We start from the raw sequence: 14,811 nt of genomic DNA on the forward strand, positions 1-14,811 counted from the left end.
AAGAGCATTGAATATCGCTCTTAAATCCAGAATATTTATCGGTAGGAGGGCCTCCTCCTGAGTCCACAAACCCTGTGCTTTCAGGGAATTCCAGACTGCACCCCAGCCCAGTAGGCTGGCGTCCATCGTCACTATAACCCACGCTGGCCTGAGGAAACACATTCCCTGGGACAGGTGATCCTGTGATAACCACCAAAGAAGAGAATCTCTGGTCTCCTGATCCAGATTTATCTGAGGAAATTAATCTGCATAATCCCCATTCCACTGTATGAGCATGCATAGTTGCAGTGGTCTGAGATGTAAGCGAGCAAACGGAACTATGTCCATCGCCGCTACCATCAGTCTGATTACCTCCATACACTGAGCCACTGACGGCCGAGGAATGGAATGAAGAGCTCGGCAGGTAGCTAGAATCTTTGATTTCCTGACCTCCGTCAGAAATATTTTCATGTCCACCGAGTCTATCAGAGTCCCTGGGAATGAAACTCTTGTGAGAGGGGAAGAGAACTCTTTATTTACGTTCACCTTCCACCCATGAGATCTTAGAAAGGCCAACACGAAGTCCGTGTGAGACTTGGCTAGTTGGACCGCCAGAAGGGACCCTAGCACCTTTGTGAAAATACTGGGAGCCGTGGCCAACCCGAAGGGAAGAGCCACAAACTAGTAATGCTTGTCCAGAAAGGCAAACCTGAGGAATTGATGATGATCTTTGTGGATATGAATGTGTAGATACGCATCCTTTAAGTCCACGGTGGTCATATATTGACCCTCCTGGATCATTGGTAAAATAGTCTGAATGGTCTCCATCTTGAAGGATGGAACTCTGAGGAATTGGTTTAGGATCTTGAGATCTAGGATTGGACTGAAGGTTCCCTCTTTTTTGGGAACCACAAACAGATTGGAGTAAAACCCCTGCCTCTGTTCTGTTTTTGGAACTGGGCAGATCACTCCCATGGTAAATAGATCTTCTACACAACGTAAGAACGCCTCTCTTTTTGTCGGGTTTACAGACAATTGAGAAAGATGGATTCTCCCCTTGGAGGAGAATCTTTGAAATCTAGAAGATACCCCTGGGTTACGATATCTACAGCCCATGAGTCCTGAACGTCTCTTGCCCAAGCCTGAGCAAAGAAAGAAAGTCTGCCCCCTACTAGATCCGCTCCTGGATCGGGGGCTACCCCTTCATGCTGTCTTGGTGGCAGCAGCAGGCTTCTTGGCCTGTTTACCTTTGTTCCAAGCCTGGTTAGGTTTCCAGACTGACTTGGATTGAGCAAAGTTCCCCTCTTGCCTTGCAGCAGAGGAAAAGGAAGCGGGACCACTGTTGAAGTTTCAAAAGGAACGGAAATTATTTTGTTTGGTCCTCATCTTATTTGACTTATCCTGAGCGAGGGCATGACCCTTCCCTCCAGTGATATCTGAAATGATCTTTCAGTTCAGGCCCGAATAGGGTCTTACCCTTGAAAGGGATGGTCAAAAGCTTAGATTTTGATGACACATCAGCCGACCAGGACTTAAGCCATAACGCTCTACGCGCTAAAATGGCAAAACCTGAATTCTTTGCCGCTAATTTAGCCAGATGAAAAGCGACGTCTGTAATGAAAGAATTGGCTAGCTTAAGAGCCCTAATTCTATCCACAATATCATCTAATGGGGTCTCCACCTGAAGAGCCTCTCCCTGAGCCACAAACCAAAAGGCAGCTGCAGTGGTTACAGGAACAATGCACGCTATAGGCTGGAGAAGAAAACCCTGATGAACAAAAATTTTCTTTAGGAGACCCTCTAATTTTTTATCCATAGGATCTTTGAAAGCACAACTGTCCTCAATAGGTATAGTTGTACGCTTAGCTAGAGTAGAAATAGCTCCCTCCACCTTAGGGACCATCTGCAACGAGTCCCGCATGGTGTCGGATATGGGAAACATCTTCTTAAAAATAGGAGGGGGAGCGAACGGAATACCTGGTCTATTCCACTCCTTAGTAACAATGTCTGAAATCCTCTTAGGGACCGGAAAAACATCAGTGTAGACAGGAACCTCTAGATATTTGTCCATTTTACACAATTTCTCTGGAACTACAATAGGGTCACAATCATCCAGAGTCGCTAAAACCTCCCTGTGCAATAAGCGGAGGTGATCTAGCTTAAATTTAAATGCATATCTGAATCTGTCTGAGGGAACATCTTTCCTGAATCAGAAATCTCTCCCTCAGACAGCAAATCCCTCACCCCTATCTCTGAACATTGTGAGGGTACATCGGATACGGCTACTAAAGCGTCAGAAGGCTCAGCATTTGTTCTTAACCCAGAGCTACTGCGCTTCCCTTGCAACCCAGGCAGTTTAGATAAAACCTCTGTGAGGGTAGAATTCATAACTGTGGCCATATCTTGCAAGGTGAATGAATTAGACGCACTAGAGGTACTTGGCGTCACTTGTGCGGGCGTTACTGGTTGTGACACTTGGGGAGAACTAGATGGCATAACCTGATTTCCTTCTGTCTGAGAATCATCCAGTGCCAAACTCATATAAGTCAAAATATGCTGTTTTCAATTTATAGACATATCAGTACATGTGGGACACATTCTAAGAGGGGGTTCCACAATGGCTTCTAAACATATTGAGCAAGGTGTTTCCTCAATGTCAGACATGTTGAACAGGCTAGTAATGAGACAAGCAAGCTTGGAAAACACTTTATTCAGTGAAAAAACAACAATTATCAAAAACGGTACTGTGCCTTTAAAGAGAAAAAAAAAAAAAAAAAGGCATACACAAACTGCAAAACTGCTTAAAAACACCTCAAATTTTTTGAAATTTTTTACAGTAGATTCACTAAGCTTTAGGAAGATTGCACCACAAACAAATTAAACAATTACCCCCCAAATATGGAAACCGGATTGACAAGTGTCAAAAACCGGCAAAAAACCCTGTCAGCGCCTTGCCACAGCTTTGCTGTGGCGCCTACCTGTCCTTAGGGATTGGCAATGTGGGGATAAAGCTTCGATTTGGCACAAGAAGTTCACCAGGACCCTCCGGTATTGTAGCTTGCCAAGAGAAAATAACGGCGCAACTGAGGCGCGAAATTAGGCCCCGCCCATCTCACTTGATGTTACTAAGGCCTCCAAAAAACACACCAAGCGTTTTACCAGCCATGTGGGTTCTAAAAACCCCAAAAAGCCAAGTGTACCCTCAATACAGATGTCCCTTAAAGGATTAACAGCACTTCCCAAAACACACAACCGTTTGTTAATAGCATTCAAACTGAGTGTCAACCATAAATTCAGCCCTTTATGCAAGCTTAGTAATGCCACTAAGTCTAGGATTACTGCTTACCCTTACCCTTTCTGAAATATCACAGTCTCTCCAGAAAAAATGACTGAACATACCTCATTGCTGTATAGCAAGAAACCGTTCCTCACACTGAAGTTTTCCTGTACTCCTCAGCCTCTGTGGAAACAGCAGTGGACCTTAAATACAAATGCTAAGATCATCATCCTCTAGGCAGAAATCTTCATCCATCTCCTGCCTGAGAGTAAATAGCACACACCGATACCATTTAAAAATAAACTCTTGCTTGAAGAAAAATAAAAACTAACAGTTTATCACCTCTTTCACTTTACCCTTACTGCTTAGAGCCAGCAAAGAGAATGACTGGGGGATGGAATTAAGGGGGGAGCTATATAGACAGCTCTATTGTGGGTGCTCTCTTTGCCACTTCCTGTTGGGAAGGATAATATCCCACAAGTAAGGATGATACCGTGGACTCGGTACATCTTGCAAAAGAAAAATCGCAAGAGAACGAAGAAAAATTGATAATATAAGTAAAATTAGAAAGTTGTTTAAAATCGCATGCTTTATCTGAATCACAAAAGAAATTTTTTTGGGTTCAGTGTCCCTTTAAATTACATGATCTAACAAATTAAAACATGTCATTTTTCAAATATAATGTTGCATCCTACACCATAAAACATAGAAAGATGCATAATAAAGTTAATTTAGACAAACAGAAAAAAAAAAAAAAATGCTCTTCACTAGCTCATACAAAATTAAAAGATAACTTTTATTAGCACAGTTAAAAAAAAAAGTAGCCCTGGTAACAGGAGAAGAGCGTGTACCACAGTCTTGGGCGTTTGCCGTAATCGTAGACCTTGTTACAGCTGAGTGATCTCGCAACTTTAAAAACCCAATTACAATCTGATTTAGCCCATGTGGACAATGCATCATGAAATGCATACACTATTGGTTAATTCTCCGGCTCAGATACAATATCATTTTGTGTGCATTGTAAATGACTTGTATAACATGGTTTAATTTCAATTCTGATTTTAAAGGGATACTAAACCCAATTTTTTTTTTTTTTTTTAATGATTCAGTTAGAGCATGCAATTTTAAGCATCTTTCTAATTTAGTCCTTTCATTAAATGTTTATTTATTCTCTTGCTATCTTTATTTAAAAAGCAGGAATGTAAGCTAAGAAGCCGGACCATTTTTTGTTCAGAACCTGGGTTATACTTGCTTATTGGTTTGCTAAATGTAGCCACCAATAAGCAAGCTCTATCCAGGGTGCTGAACCTAAAATTGGCCGGCTACTAAGCTTTACTTTCCTGCGTTTTAAATAAAGATAGCAAGAGAACAAAGAAAAATGTATAATAGGAGTAAATTAGAAAGTTGCTGCTCTATCTGAATCATGAAAGAAATAATTTGGGTTTAGTATCCCTTTAAGCATTTTTGTAATTTTTATTAGGGATATGCAAAAAAGTGCAATCTGTGGATGCAAGCGCACAAGTCGTGTGCACAGTAAAAGCTTTTTACTACAAACATTTTTGCTAATAGAAATGTACTTTAATTAAACTTAATTATTATTAATTATTTATTATTAATATCCTCAGGCCAAAAGTCTTAAAGTGCAGTGATTATTCACATCACAATTCCTATTGGAGATTGAACTGCCACACCTCCTGTTTGGTTTCATAGCTTTTTTGTCTGCCCTTTGGCCAACTAACTGGCATTGTGACAACCACATTGTGTAGTGTCTAATGTGTGTGTGTGTGTATGTATGTGTGTATAGTGTACATTTGAAATGTGTGGTGCACGCAAGTAGTATTTTTTTGGTGTCTGTAGCATTTGTGAGGTGTGTGCGTACTGCATTGGTTTGTGAAGTGTGTGTGTGTGGTGTTTATGGGGTATGTGTGGTATATGTGTGTAATGATTATGTGCAGTTTATGTACTGTCTCTGTGATTGTGATGTCTGTATGTATAGTGTTTGTGTATGTATTGTTTGTGTAGTGTCTGTACATGTGATGCCAGTGTATATGTAGTGTCTGTGTAGCGTGTATAATAGTGTTTTGTGTACTGTCCGTGTGTGTAGTCCGACTAGAGTACCATACAGACCTATATCTGACTCTAATTCCCACAAACATTTGCAACCAAACTGCTACTGACCATATGCCTTAATATTTAGATATATCATCTATATGGATGTCAAAATTCATAAGATGCCGCACATCTTGCTTTCTGTTTGGCTATTTGCTTTCTATTTTAGATGAGAGAGAAAAGTACCCTTTTTCCAACACTTAAAGGGACAGTCTGCTCCAAAATTGTGATTTTTTTAAAAAAAAGATAGTGTTATCTATATAGTACACATCAAAGGGACAGTCAACACCAAAATTGCTACTGTTTAAAAAGATAGATAACACCGTTATTACCCATTCCCCAGCTTTGCACAACCAACATTATTATATTAATGTACTTTATAAAATTTGAACCTCTAAATTTATGCTTTTATTTTTATTTATTTTTTGCTTTTCACAACAGGAGACTGCTATTTCATGCGAGTCATATAGATAACATTGCGCTGACGCCCATGGGTTATAGATGACACTGCACTAATTGGCTAAAATGCAAGTCAATAGATAATAAATAAATAGCCATTTGATCAGGGGGATGTCAAAATAGGCTTAGATACAAGGTAATCACAGAGGTTTAAAGTATAATATAACTGTGTGGATTATGCAAAATTGGGGAATAAGTAATAAAGGGATTATCTATCTTTTTAAACAATAAAAAATTTGGAGTAGACTATCCCTTTAACTAGCTCTGTTTTGCTATGAAAAGCTTATAAAATGGACTGAGATAAAGGCAGCCTGCAGGGGTTTAAAAAAACAGGCAGAGATTCAGAGTTGTAGATGTCATAAAGTATATTAATATAACAATATTGGTTGTGTAATGCTAGGGAAAGGCGTTATCTTTTTAAACATTAAAAATGTTGGCGTTGACTGTCCCTTTAAATTCAAAAATAATGAATTTACTTCACAATTTTAGTATTTCCACTTAGTGTGCCCACAAAAATCAAGAATTTCAAAAAAATGTGTTTGCACAATCCAATGTAACATGTAACACAGTGTGATAGATATATATATATCTATATCTAGAAGAAGGCACTCTCTGGTCTTTTCAAGACCTTCTACTTGATATACTTAGCCGTTGGCACCCTGGCAGTTGTTATTAAGGTGAGAGTGCTCTTTTCTGAAATTATATATATTAAGCAAAAGTTAAATAACCCCAGTGAGCATGTGCTCAGTGTTGCAAGTGGTCAAGTAACTAACGGGAGAAAGGGGCTTTCAAATGATAAGCACTTGAATAATCACAAGGGATAACTGCTATGTTCTCCCCAGGGTAAGGGTAAAAACGTACATCCTGAAACTCTGGGCGTCCAACAACTCGTAATCCCATCGACCGCTTCTGCAGCATAGTGAGAGACGAGAGGTGCTCCACGAATCGGAAGGTTACCTCCTTAGCTGTTATGGGGAAAAGCTTGCCTTATCGTCTCGACAGTCTCCTGGATTCCCACGCTGTCTGGTGCGTTGAGCGTCTTACAAAGATCCTGCCCCTTTCTCTACCATATGACAGCTACTCCTCCAATGACCATGTAGAGTTGTGCAGTAGTGGATTCTGTATGGACCCGAAGGTACTCAGCTTAGTAGGGAAAAGTTCTTTAGTGATAAGTCATGACTAAAGCCGGCAAACACTTTCTTCCATTTAAAAGGTCCAAGTTTATTCAACAAACTTTAAAAAGGAATAATTGAAATGGTATCAAACAGCTTAGGCAGCAGTTTTGTCTGACATGTTTCGGCTGTAGCCTTAATAATAGACATAATTAAAACCATATGTGCAGTTATTATATACCTTTAGCTTGTTTCTCATTGGTTCACTACAAGTCACTTGACAGTCATCAACAATTACCCCTACTGATAGATTTAACCCTTTATCTACCTCTATATTACAGGGTAACTAGACTCATCTCTGCATTCACTTAAATCATTGGAACTTAAAACAATCAGATATAGTATAATATGCAATTTACATTATACTCAATAATACACAATAGCAAAAGTCACTCACAGCTCCATGTAATTATTCTCCGAAAATATACCAGCACAGTTAATATGGTGACATGTTAAAACAATAAAGTGCAAGTCTTATATGGATATATTATATTACACTCTACTATACACTGTAGCCAATGCACTTGCAACTCCATGGAATTACATTCATTTCAACGATTGGAACATAGAATAGTATGCAATTGAAAATATACATACACACACAGTTTCCAACATACTTACAAGTCTATGTAATTGTTCTCAAAAAAATTGTTCCAGCACTAATATAATGAGATGCTAGTACAATAAAGTGCAAATCTTGTATGAATATTCTGCAATACACTATTGACACCGTACTCGCAGCTCTATGGAATTATTCTCTGAGAAAATGTCAGTTTAACTAATATAATATAATGCTAGTGTTATATAGGAGTATAAATAGAATAACAAATGAATTACTAACATATAAAATGTCTTCTGTCATATTGCTCAATATTATGATTATAGCTTCTCCTCTGCACACATATTCTTTTCTAATAATGTGGTAAAATGCCTTGTCATCAATCTGTATATACATACATGTTCACAAATCCAGAATATACTCAGCCTATGTAGACAATAAATATTACATACTAGGATGGCAATACCTCCTAACTAACTAAAAGCCTATGTGTGACTTATCATCTAATGTATATTTGCATTTCAAAAGATACAATACTCTGATGTATGTACCATGCAGAATATAAAACATTTCGGCACCTAATGTTCACCTATTCCCAAAAATTAATAATGTCATAGATAGAGTTATATCCATTGGGAATCCTGGTGGCCAGGGAGAAGATCCAAAAGGCCTCCCGCTTGAACAATAATTTAGTCAAATCTCCTCCTCTTTTGGGTTTCCTAAGTTTTTCTATGATATTCCACTTAAAGATTAAATTGGAACTAGCATGTTCAAGTATAAAGTGTTTAGCTAGTCCTGATCTAGCATCGGATCTCTTGAGAGGTGCTGACGAATCCTCTCCCTGGCCTCCCTGGATGTACATCCAATGTACTGTTTGTTGGAACATGTGCACCAGGCCATATAGACTACAAATTTGGACCTGCAATTGACACAGCTTTCAGTCTGATATTCTTTGGAGGTTACATTTGATCTAAAGCTTTCTCCTCTTTATGAAACTACAGGGGATGCACTGGTTATAGCCACACCTATACATCCCTTTCCATGTTAACCCCTTAATGACCACAGCACTTTTCCATTTTCTGTCCGTTTGGGACCAAGGCTATTTTTACATTTTTGCGGTGTTTGTGTTTAGCTGTAATTTTCCTCTTACTCATTTACTGTACCCACACATATTATATACCGTTTTTCTCGCCATTAAATGGACTTTCAAAATATACCATTATTTTCATCATATCTTATAATTTACTATAAAAAATATTATAAAATATGAGGAAAAAATGGAAAAAAACACACTTTTTCTAACTTTGACCCCCAAAATCTGTTACACATCTACAACCACCAAAAAACACCCATGCTAAATAGTTTCTAAATTTTGTCCTGAGTTTAGAAATACCCAATGTTTACATGTTCTTTGCTTTTTTTGCAAGTTATAGGGCCATAAATACAAGTAGCACTTTGCCATTTCCAAACCACTTTTTTTCAAAATTAGCGCTAGTTACATTGGGACACTAATATCTTTCAGGAATACCTGAATATCCATTGACATGTATATATTTTTTTTTAGAAGACATCCCAAAGTATTGATCTAGGCCCATTTTGGTATATTTCATGCCACCATTTCACCGCCGAATGCGATCAAATAAAAATTTTTTTTTACTTTTTCACAAATTTTTTCACAAACTTTAGGTTTCTCACTGAAATTATTTACAAACAACTCATGAAATTATGGAATAAATGGTTGTAAATGCTTCTCTGGGATCCCCTTTGTTCATAAATAGCAGACATATATGGCTTTGGCTTTGCTTTTTGGTAATTAAAAGGCTGCTAAATGCCACTGCGCACCACACGTGTATTATGCCCAGCAGTGAATGGGTTAATTAGGGAGCATGTAGGGAGCTTCTAGGGTTAATTTTAGCTCTAGTGTAGTGTAGTAGACAACCCCAAGTATTGATCTAGGCCCATTTTGGTATATTTCATGCCACCATTTCACCGCCAAAAGCAATCAAATAAAAAAAAATTGTTCACTTTTTCAAACTTTAGGTTTCTCACTAAAATTATTTACAAACTGCTTGTGCAATTATGGCACAAATGGTTTTAAATGCTTCTCTGGGATCCCCTTTGTTCAGAAATAGCAGACATATGTGGCTTTGGCGTTGCTTTTTGGTAATTATAAGGCCGCTAAATGTTGCTGCGCATCACATGTGTATTATGGCCAGCAGTGAAGGGGTTAATTAGGTAGTTTGTAGGGAGCTTGCAGGGTTAATTTTAGCTTTAGTGTAGAGATCAGACTCCCACCTGACACATCCCACCCCCTGATCCCTCCCAAACAGCTCTCTTCCCTCCCCCACCCCACAATTGTCCCCGCCATCTTAAGTACTGGCAGAAAGTCTGCCAGTACTAAAATAAAAGGTATTAAAAAAAATATATATATATTTTTTTTTAGCATATTTACATATGCTGCTATGTAGGGTCCCCCCTTAGCCCCCAACCTCCCTGATCCCCCCAAAATAGCTCCCTAACCCCCCCCTCTGCCTTATTGGGGCCATCTTGGGTACTGGCAGCTGTCTGCCAGTACCCAGTTTGCAAATAAAAATGTTTTTTTTATTTTTTTTTTTTATTTGTTTCTGTAGTGTAGCTTCCCCCCCACAGTCCAATATCCCCCCAGCCAAACCGATCAACAAATAAATACATAAACCCCTTTGATCCCCACTTATAAGAAAAAACTTTCTGTAGCGTAGTGGTTCCCACCCGCTCCCTCCCCGTGCTCGCGCCCGCCCGGCCTCCCCGTGCACGTGCGCGCGTCCGTGCGCGCCCCCCCCGGTCGCCCCCGCCCCCGATCCCGCCCCCCTCCGCATCACAAAGGCCATCGATGGCCGCCACCCACCTCCCACACCGGCTCCCACCCACCAACGAACATAGCCGTTAATGTCCGGTGCAGAGAGGGCCACAGAGTGGCTCTCTCTGCACCGGATGGCTAAAAATGGTTATTGCAGGATGCCTCGATATCGAGGCATCACTGCAATAACCGGAAAGCAGCTGGAAGCGAGCAGGATCGCTTCCAGCTGCTTTCCACACCGAGGACGTGCAGGGTACGTCCTCAGGCGTTAACTGCCTTTTTTTTTTCAGACGTACCCTGCACGTCCTCGGTCACTAAGGGGTTAAAGGGACACTGTACCCAAATTTTCTCTTTTGTGATTCAGATAGAGCATTCAATTTTAAGCAACTTTCTAATGTACTCCTATTATCAAATTTCCTTCATTCTCTTGGTATGTTTATTTGAAAAGCAAGAATTTAAGTTTAGATGCCTGCCCATTTTTGGTGAACAACCTGGGTTGTCCTTGCTGATTGGGCAGCACCAATAAACAAATGCTGTCCATGGTGCTGAACCACAAATTTGCTGGCTCCTTAGCTTAGATGCCTTCTTTTTCAAATAAAGATATCAAGAGAACGAAGAAAAATTGATAACAGAAGTAAATTAGAAAGTTGCTTAAAATTGCATGCACTATCCGAATCATGAAAGAAAAAATTTGAGTTCAGTATCCCTTTAACCAAGAACTGGTTTCACGATTTTGTAGTAAGTCACTAGGTGACAAGGTATTACCCAGGGTTACTCCTTTCCTGTAAGAAAAGCTGCACCCTTTTTGACCACTTCAGTTAGTCCTTTGTCTGCTGTTAACATAGGCAAATGTCTTTTGATTACCTTACAGATGTCCTTGTAATTAGAAGAGTATTGAGTGATAAAGGTCACTTGCTCTATGTCTTTAGTGTGTCTGTCTTTGGTGTATCTTCTAATAAAAATGGAAGAAAGTGTTTGCCGGCTTTATTCATAACTTAGCGATATATATATATATTACATACATTCAACATGTATCTGCACTGTCACTTCCTGTAGGATAACAACCAGGGTGCCCAGTCGAAAATAATCCAAGTAGTAAATGCACAGACTGCACTCACTGGATTTAAGTGAAATAATCTTGAATATCTAATAGAACATAGTGACATTTCGGGGTCCACAGACCCCTTCCTAAGACCAAAAACTGTGCTACTCAAGAACCACAGAGCACTGTTGGTCCCAAGCGAATAGGATGATTGGCAGAGCATTGCTGGTCTCAAGTGGCACTTTAACTGTTTAACCCCTTTGTGAGGGTTAAACATATACTGTAGAATTGGAGGGTCACTAATGTTAAAATTACATAACAAATAATTAGAGCATATACTTTTCCCACTATAATGGCACCTTTAAAAATAAAACTATAAAAAAGCGCCACTCAAGTAAAAATTAAACTTTCATGATTCAGATAGAGATTGCAATTTAAAACAACTTTACCATTTACTTCCTTTAATAAAATGTGCACGGTCTTTTTAAAATCACCAGATCCTACTGAGCATGTGCAAGAATTCAGAGAATATGCCTATATGCATTTGTGATTGGCTGCTGGCTGCCACATGGTACCGGTGGATTGGAAATATACATAACTTTGAAATTGTCAGAAAAAAAAAAAAAAAAATCTACTACTCATTTGAAGTTCAGACTAAGTGCTACTGCATTGCCTTTTTTCATGCATTTGTTCATTATGCAACTCTATTGTGACTGGTCCATAATATAAATATATAAATAATAATATAGTGGTAGCTAATATATAACATGGATTAAAAACCAGAAGTATAGCAGTAACCCAGAGGCAGAGCATACATTTTTTATAATGATTAGTATGCATAAATTAATTTCATATTGACAGTCCAAACATCAAAACTGAAACATATCTTAAAAATAAATAATTCAGATATTATATGTATAAACTGTAATCGGTATAGCAAATGGTATCATTTGCACAATAAATTATTTAATTTGAAAAACATAATACCTTACAACAATGAAAGATAAACCTTTAATGGAAAACAATATAAAATTGCAGCTATTGTTCTAAAAGAATCTATATATCCTATTAGAGAATTGTTACATTTATTTTTTGAGAGTTAAAATACATTTTGCTGTAGAGATGCTGATATCATTTGTTCAAAGCACTGATCAAATGTTTAATATTTAGAATATGTTTAATTGCAATTTGTGTCATTATTATAATTGCTGATCTAATCCTTCTTTTCTTTTATGACAATTTGACATTACATTCAGAACCCTGTTTCCCTCAGGGGATGCAAATGAGACCAAAAAAAGAGCAGAGTACAGCTGTTTATGTACTTGCAAATGGCTGAGAAAAATATGGCATCGCATTTTACATGCAATTGCACACACAAAATAGAGTGTATATGTGTGTGTGTGCGCATGTGTGTGAGTGTAGGTGTGTGTTTGTATGTAGGTGTGTGATTGTGTGTGTATGTAGGTGTGTGAATGTGTGTGTGTAGGTGTCTGTATGTGTATTTGTATGTAGGTGTGTGAGTGTGTGTGTGTAGGTGTCTGTATGTGTATGTAGGTGTCTGTATGTAGGTGTGTCTGTAGGTGTATTTGTATGTAGGTGTGTGAATGTGTGTGTGTAGGTGTCTGTATGTGTATTTGTATGTAGGTGTGTGAATGTGTGTGTGTAGGTGTCTGTATGTGTATTTGTATGTAGGTGTGTGAATGTGTGTGTGTAGGTGTCTGTATGTGTATTTGTATGTAGGTGTGTGAGTGTGTGTGTGTAGGTGTCTGTATGTGTATTTGTATGTAGGTGTGTGAGTGTGTGTGTGTAGGTGTCTGTATGTGTATTTGTATGTAGGTGTGTGAATGTGTGTGTGTGTGTGTGTGTGTGTGTAGGTGTCTGTATGTGTATGTAGGTGTGTGAATGTGTAGGTGTCTGTATGTGTATTTTTATGTAGGTGTGTGAGTGTGTGTGTGTGTAGGTGTCTGTATGTGTATTTGTATGTAGGTGTGTGAATGTGTGTGTGTGTGTGTGTGTGTGTGTAGGTGTCTGTATGTGTATTTGTATGTAGGTGTGTGAATGTGTGTGTGTGTGTGTGTGTGTGTAGGTGTCTGTATGTGTATTTGTATGTAGGTGTGTGAATGTGTGTGTGTGTGTGTGTATTTGTATGTAGGTGTGTGAGTGTGTTTATGTAGGTGTCTGTATGTAGGTGTGTGAGTGTGTGTGTGTGTTTATGTAGGTGTCTGTTTGTGTATTTGTATGTAGGTAGGTATGTGAATGAATGTGCGTGTGTAGGTGTCTGTATGTGTATTTGTATGTAGGTATGTGAATGAATGTGTGTGTGTGTGTGTGTGTGTGTGTGTGTGTGTGTGTGTGTGTGTATGTAGGTAGGTGTGTGTGTGTGGGGGGGTGTCTGTATGTGTATTTATATGTAGGTGTGTGAATGTGTGTGTGTGTATTTGTATGTAGGTGTGTGAATGTAGGTGTGTGAATGTGTATGCATGTAGGTGTATTTGTATGTAGGTGTGCGAATGCGTGTGTGGGTGTCTTTTTGCATAGCTGTGTGTATGCATGCCTTAGTGTAGGTACATGTATACATATGCAGGTGTGTAAGTGTATGCATGTGTTAGTGTAGGCATATGTATGCATATGCAGGTGTGTGTATGTAGATCTGTATATGTGTAGGGGTGTGTGTGTCTGTCTGTATAGGTGTGTTAGTGTAGGTACATGTATGCATTTGCAGATGTAATGTAGATCTGTATATGTGTAGGTGTGTCTGTCTGTGTCGGTGTGTGTATATGCATGTGTTAGTGTAGGTACATGTATGCATTTGCAGATGTAATGTAGATCTGTATATGTGTAGGTGTGTCTGTATGTGTCGGTGTATGTATATGCATGTGTTAGTGTAGGTACATGTATGCATATGCCTGTAATGTAGATCTGTATATGTGTCGGTGTATGTATATGCATGTGTTAGTGTAGGTACATGTATGCATATGCCTGTAATGTAGATCTGTATATGTGTAGGTGTGTCTGTATGTGTCGGTGTATGTATATGCATGTGTTAGTGTAGGTACATGTATGCATATGCCTGTAATGTAGATCTGTATATGTGTAGGTGTGTCTGTATGTGTCGGTGTATGTATATGCATGTGTTAGTGTAGGTACATGTATGCATATGCCTGTAATGTAGATCTGTATATGTGTAGGTGTGTCTGTATGTGTCGGTGTATGTATATGAATGTGTTAGTGTAGGTACATGTATGCATATGCCTGTAATGTAGATCTGTATATGTGTAGGTGTGTCTGTATGTGTCGGTGTATGTATATGAATGTGTTAGTGTAGGTACATGTATGCATATGCCTGTAATGTAGATCTGTATATGTATGTGTAAGGTG

General features: G+C 38.8%; 1 protein-coding gene across 2 annotated transcripts in view; it reads right to left on the reverse strand.

The window, feature by feature from the left end:
* The window catches only part of FAM13C (family with sequence similarity 13 member C), a 564,754-nt gene that overhangs the window by 204,553 nt on the left and 345,390 nt on the right, over positions 1-14,811 (reverse strand). The gene's annotated exons all lie outside the window — the stretch shown is intronic.

The sequence above is a fragment of the Bombina bombina genome, chromosome 9 (genome assembly GCF_027579735.1).
Source record: "Bombina bombina isolate aBomBom1 chromosome 9, aBomBom1.pri, whole genome shotgun sequence".
In the NCBI taxonomy this organism is placed as follows: domain Eukaryota; kingdom Metazoa; phylum Chordata; class Amphibia; order Anura; family Bombinatoridae; genus Bombina; species Bombina bombina.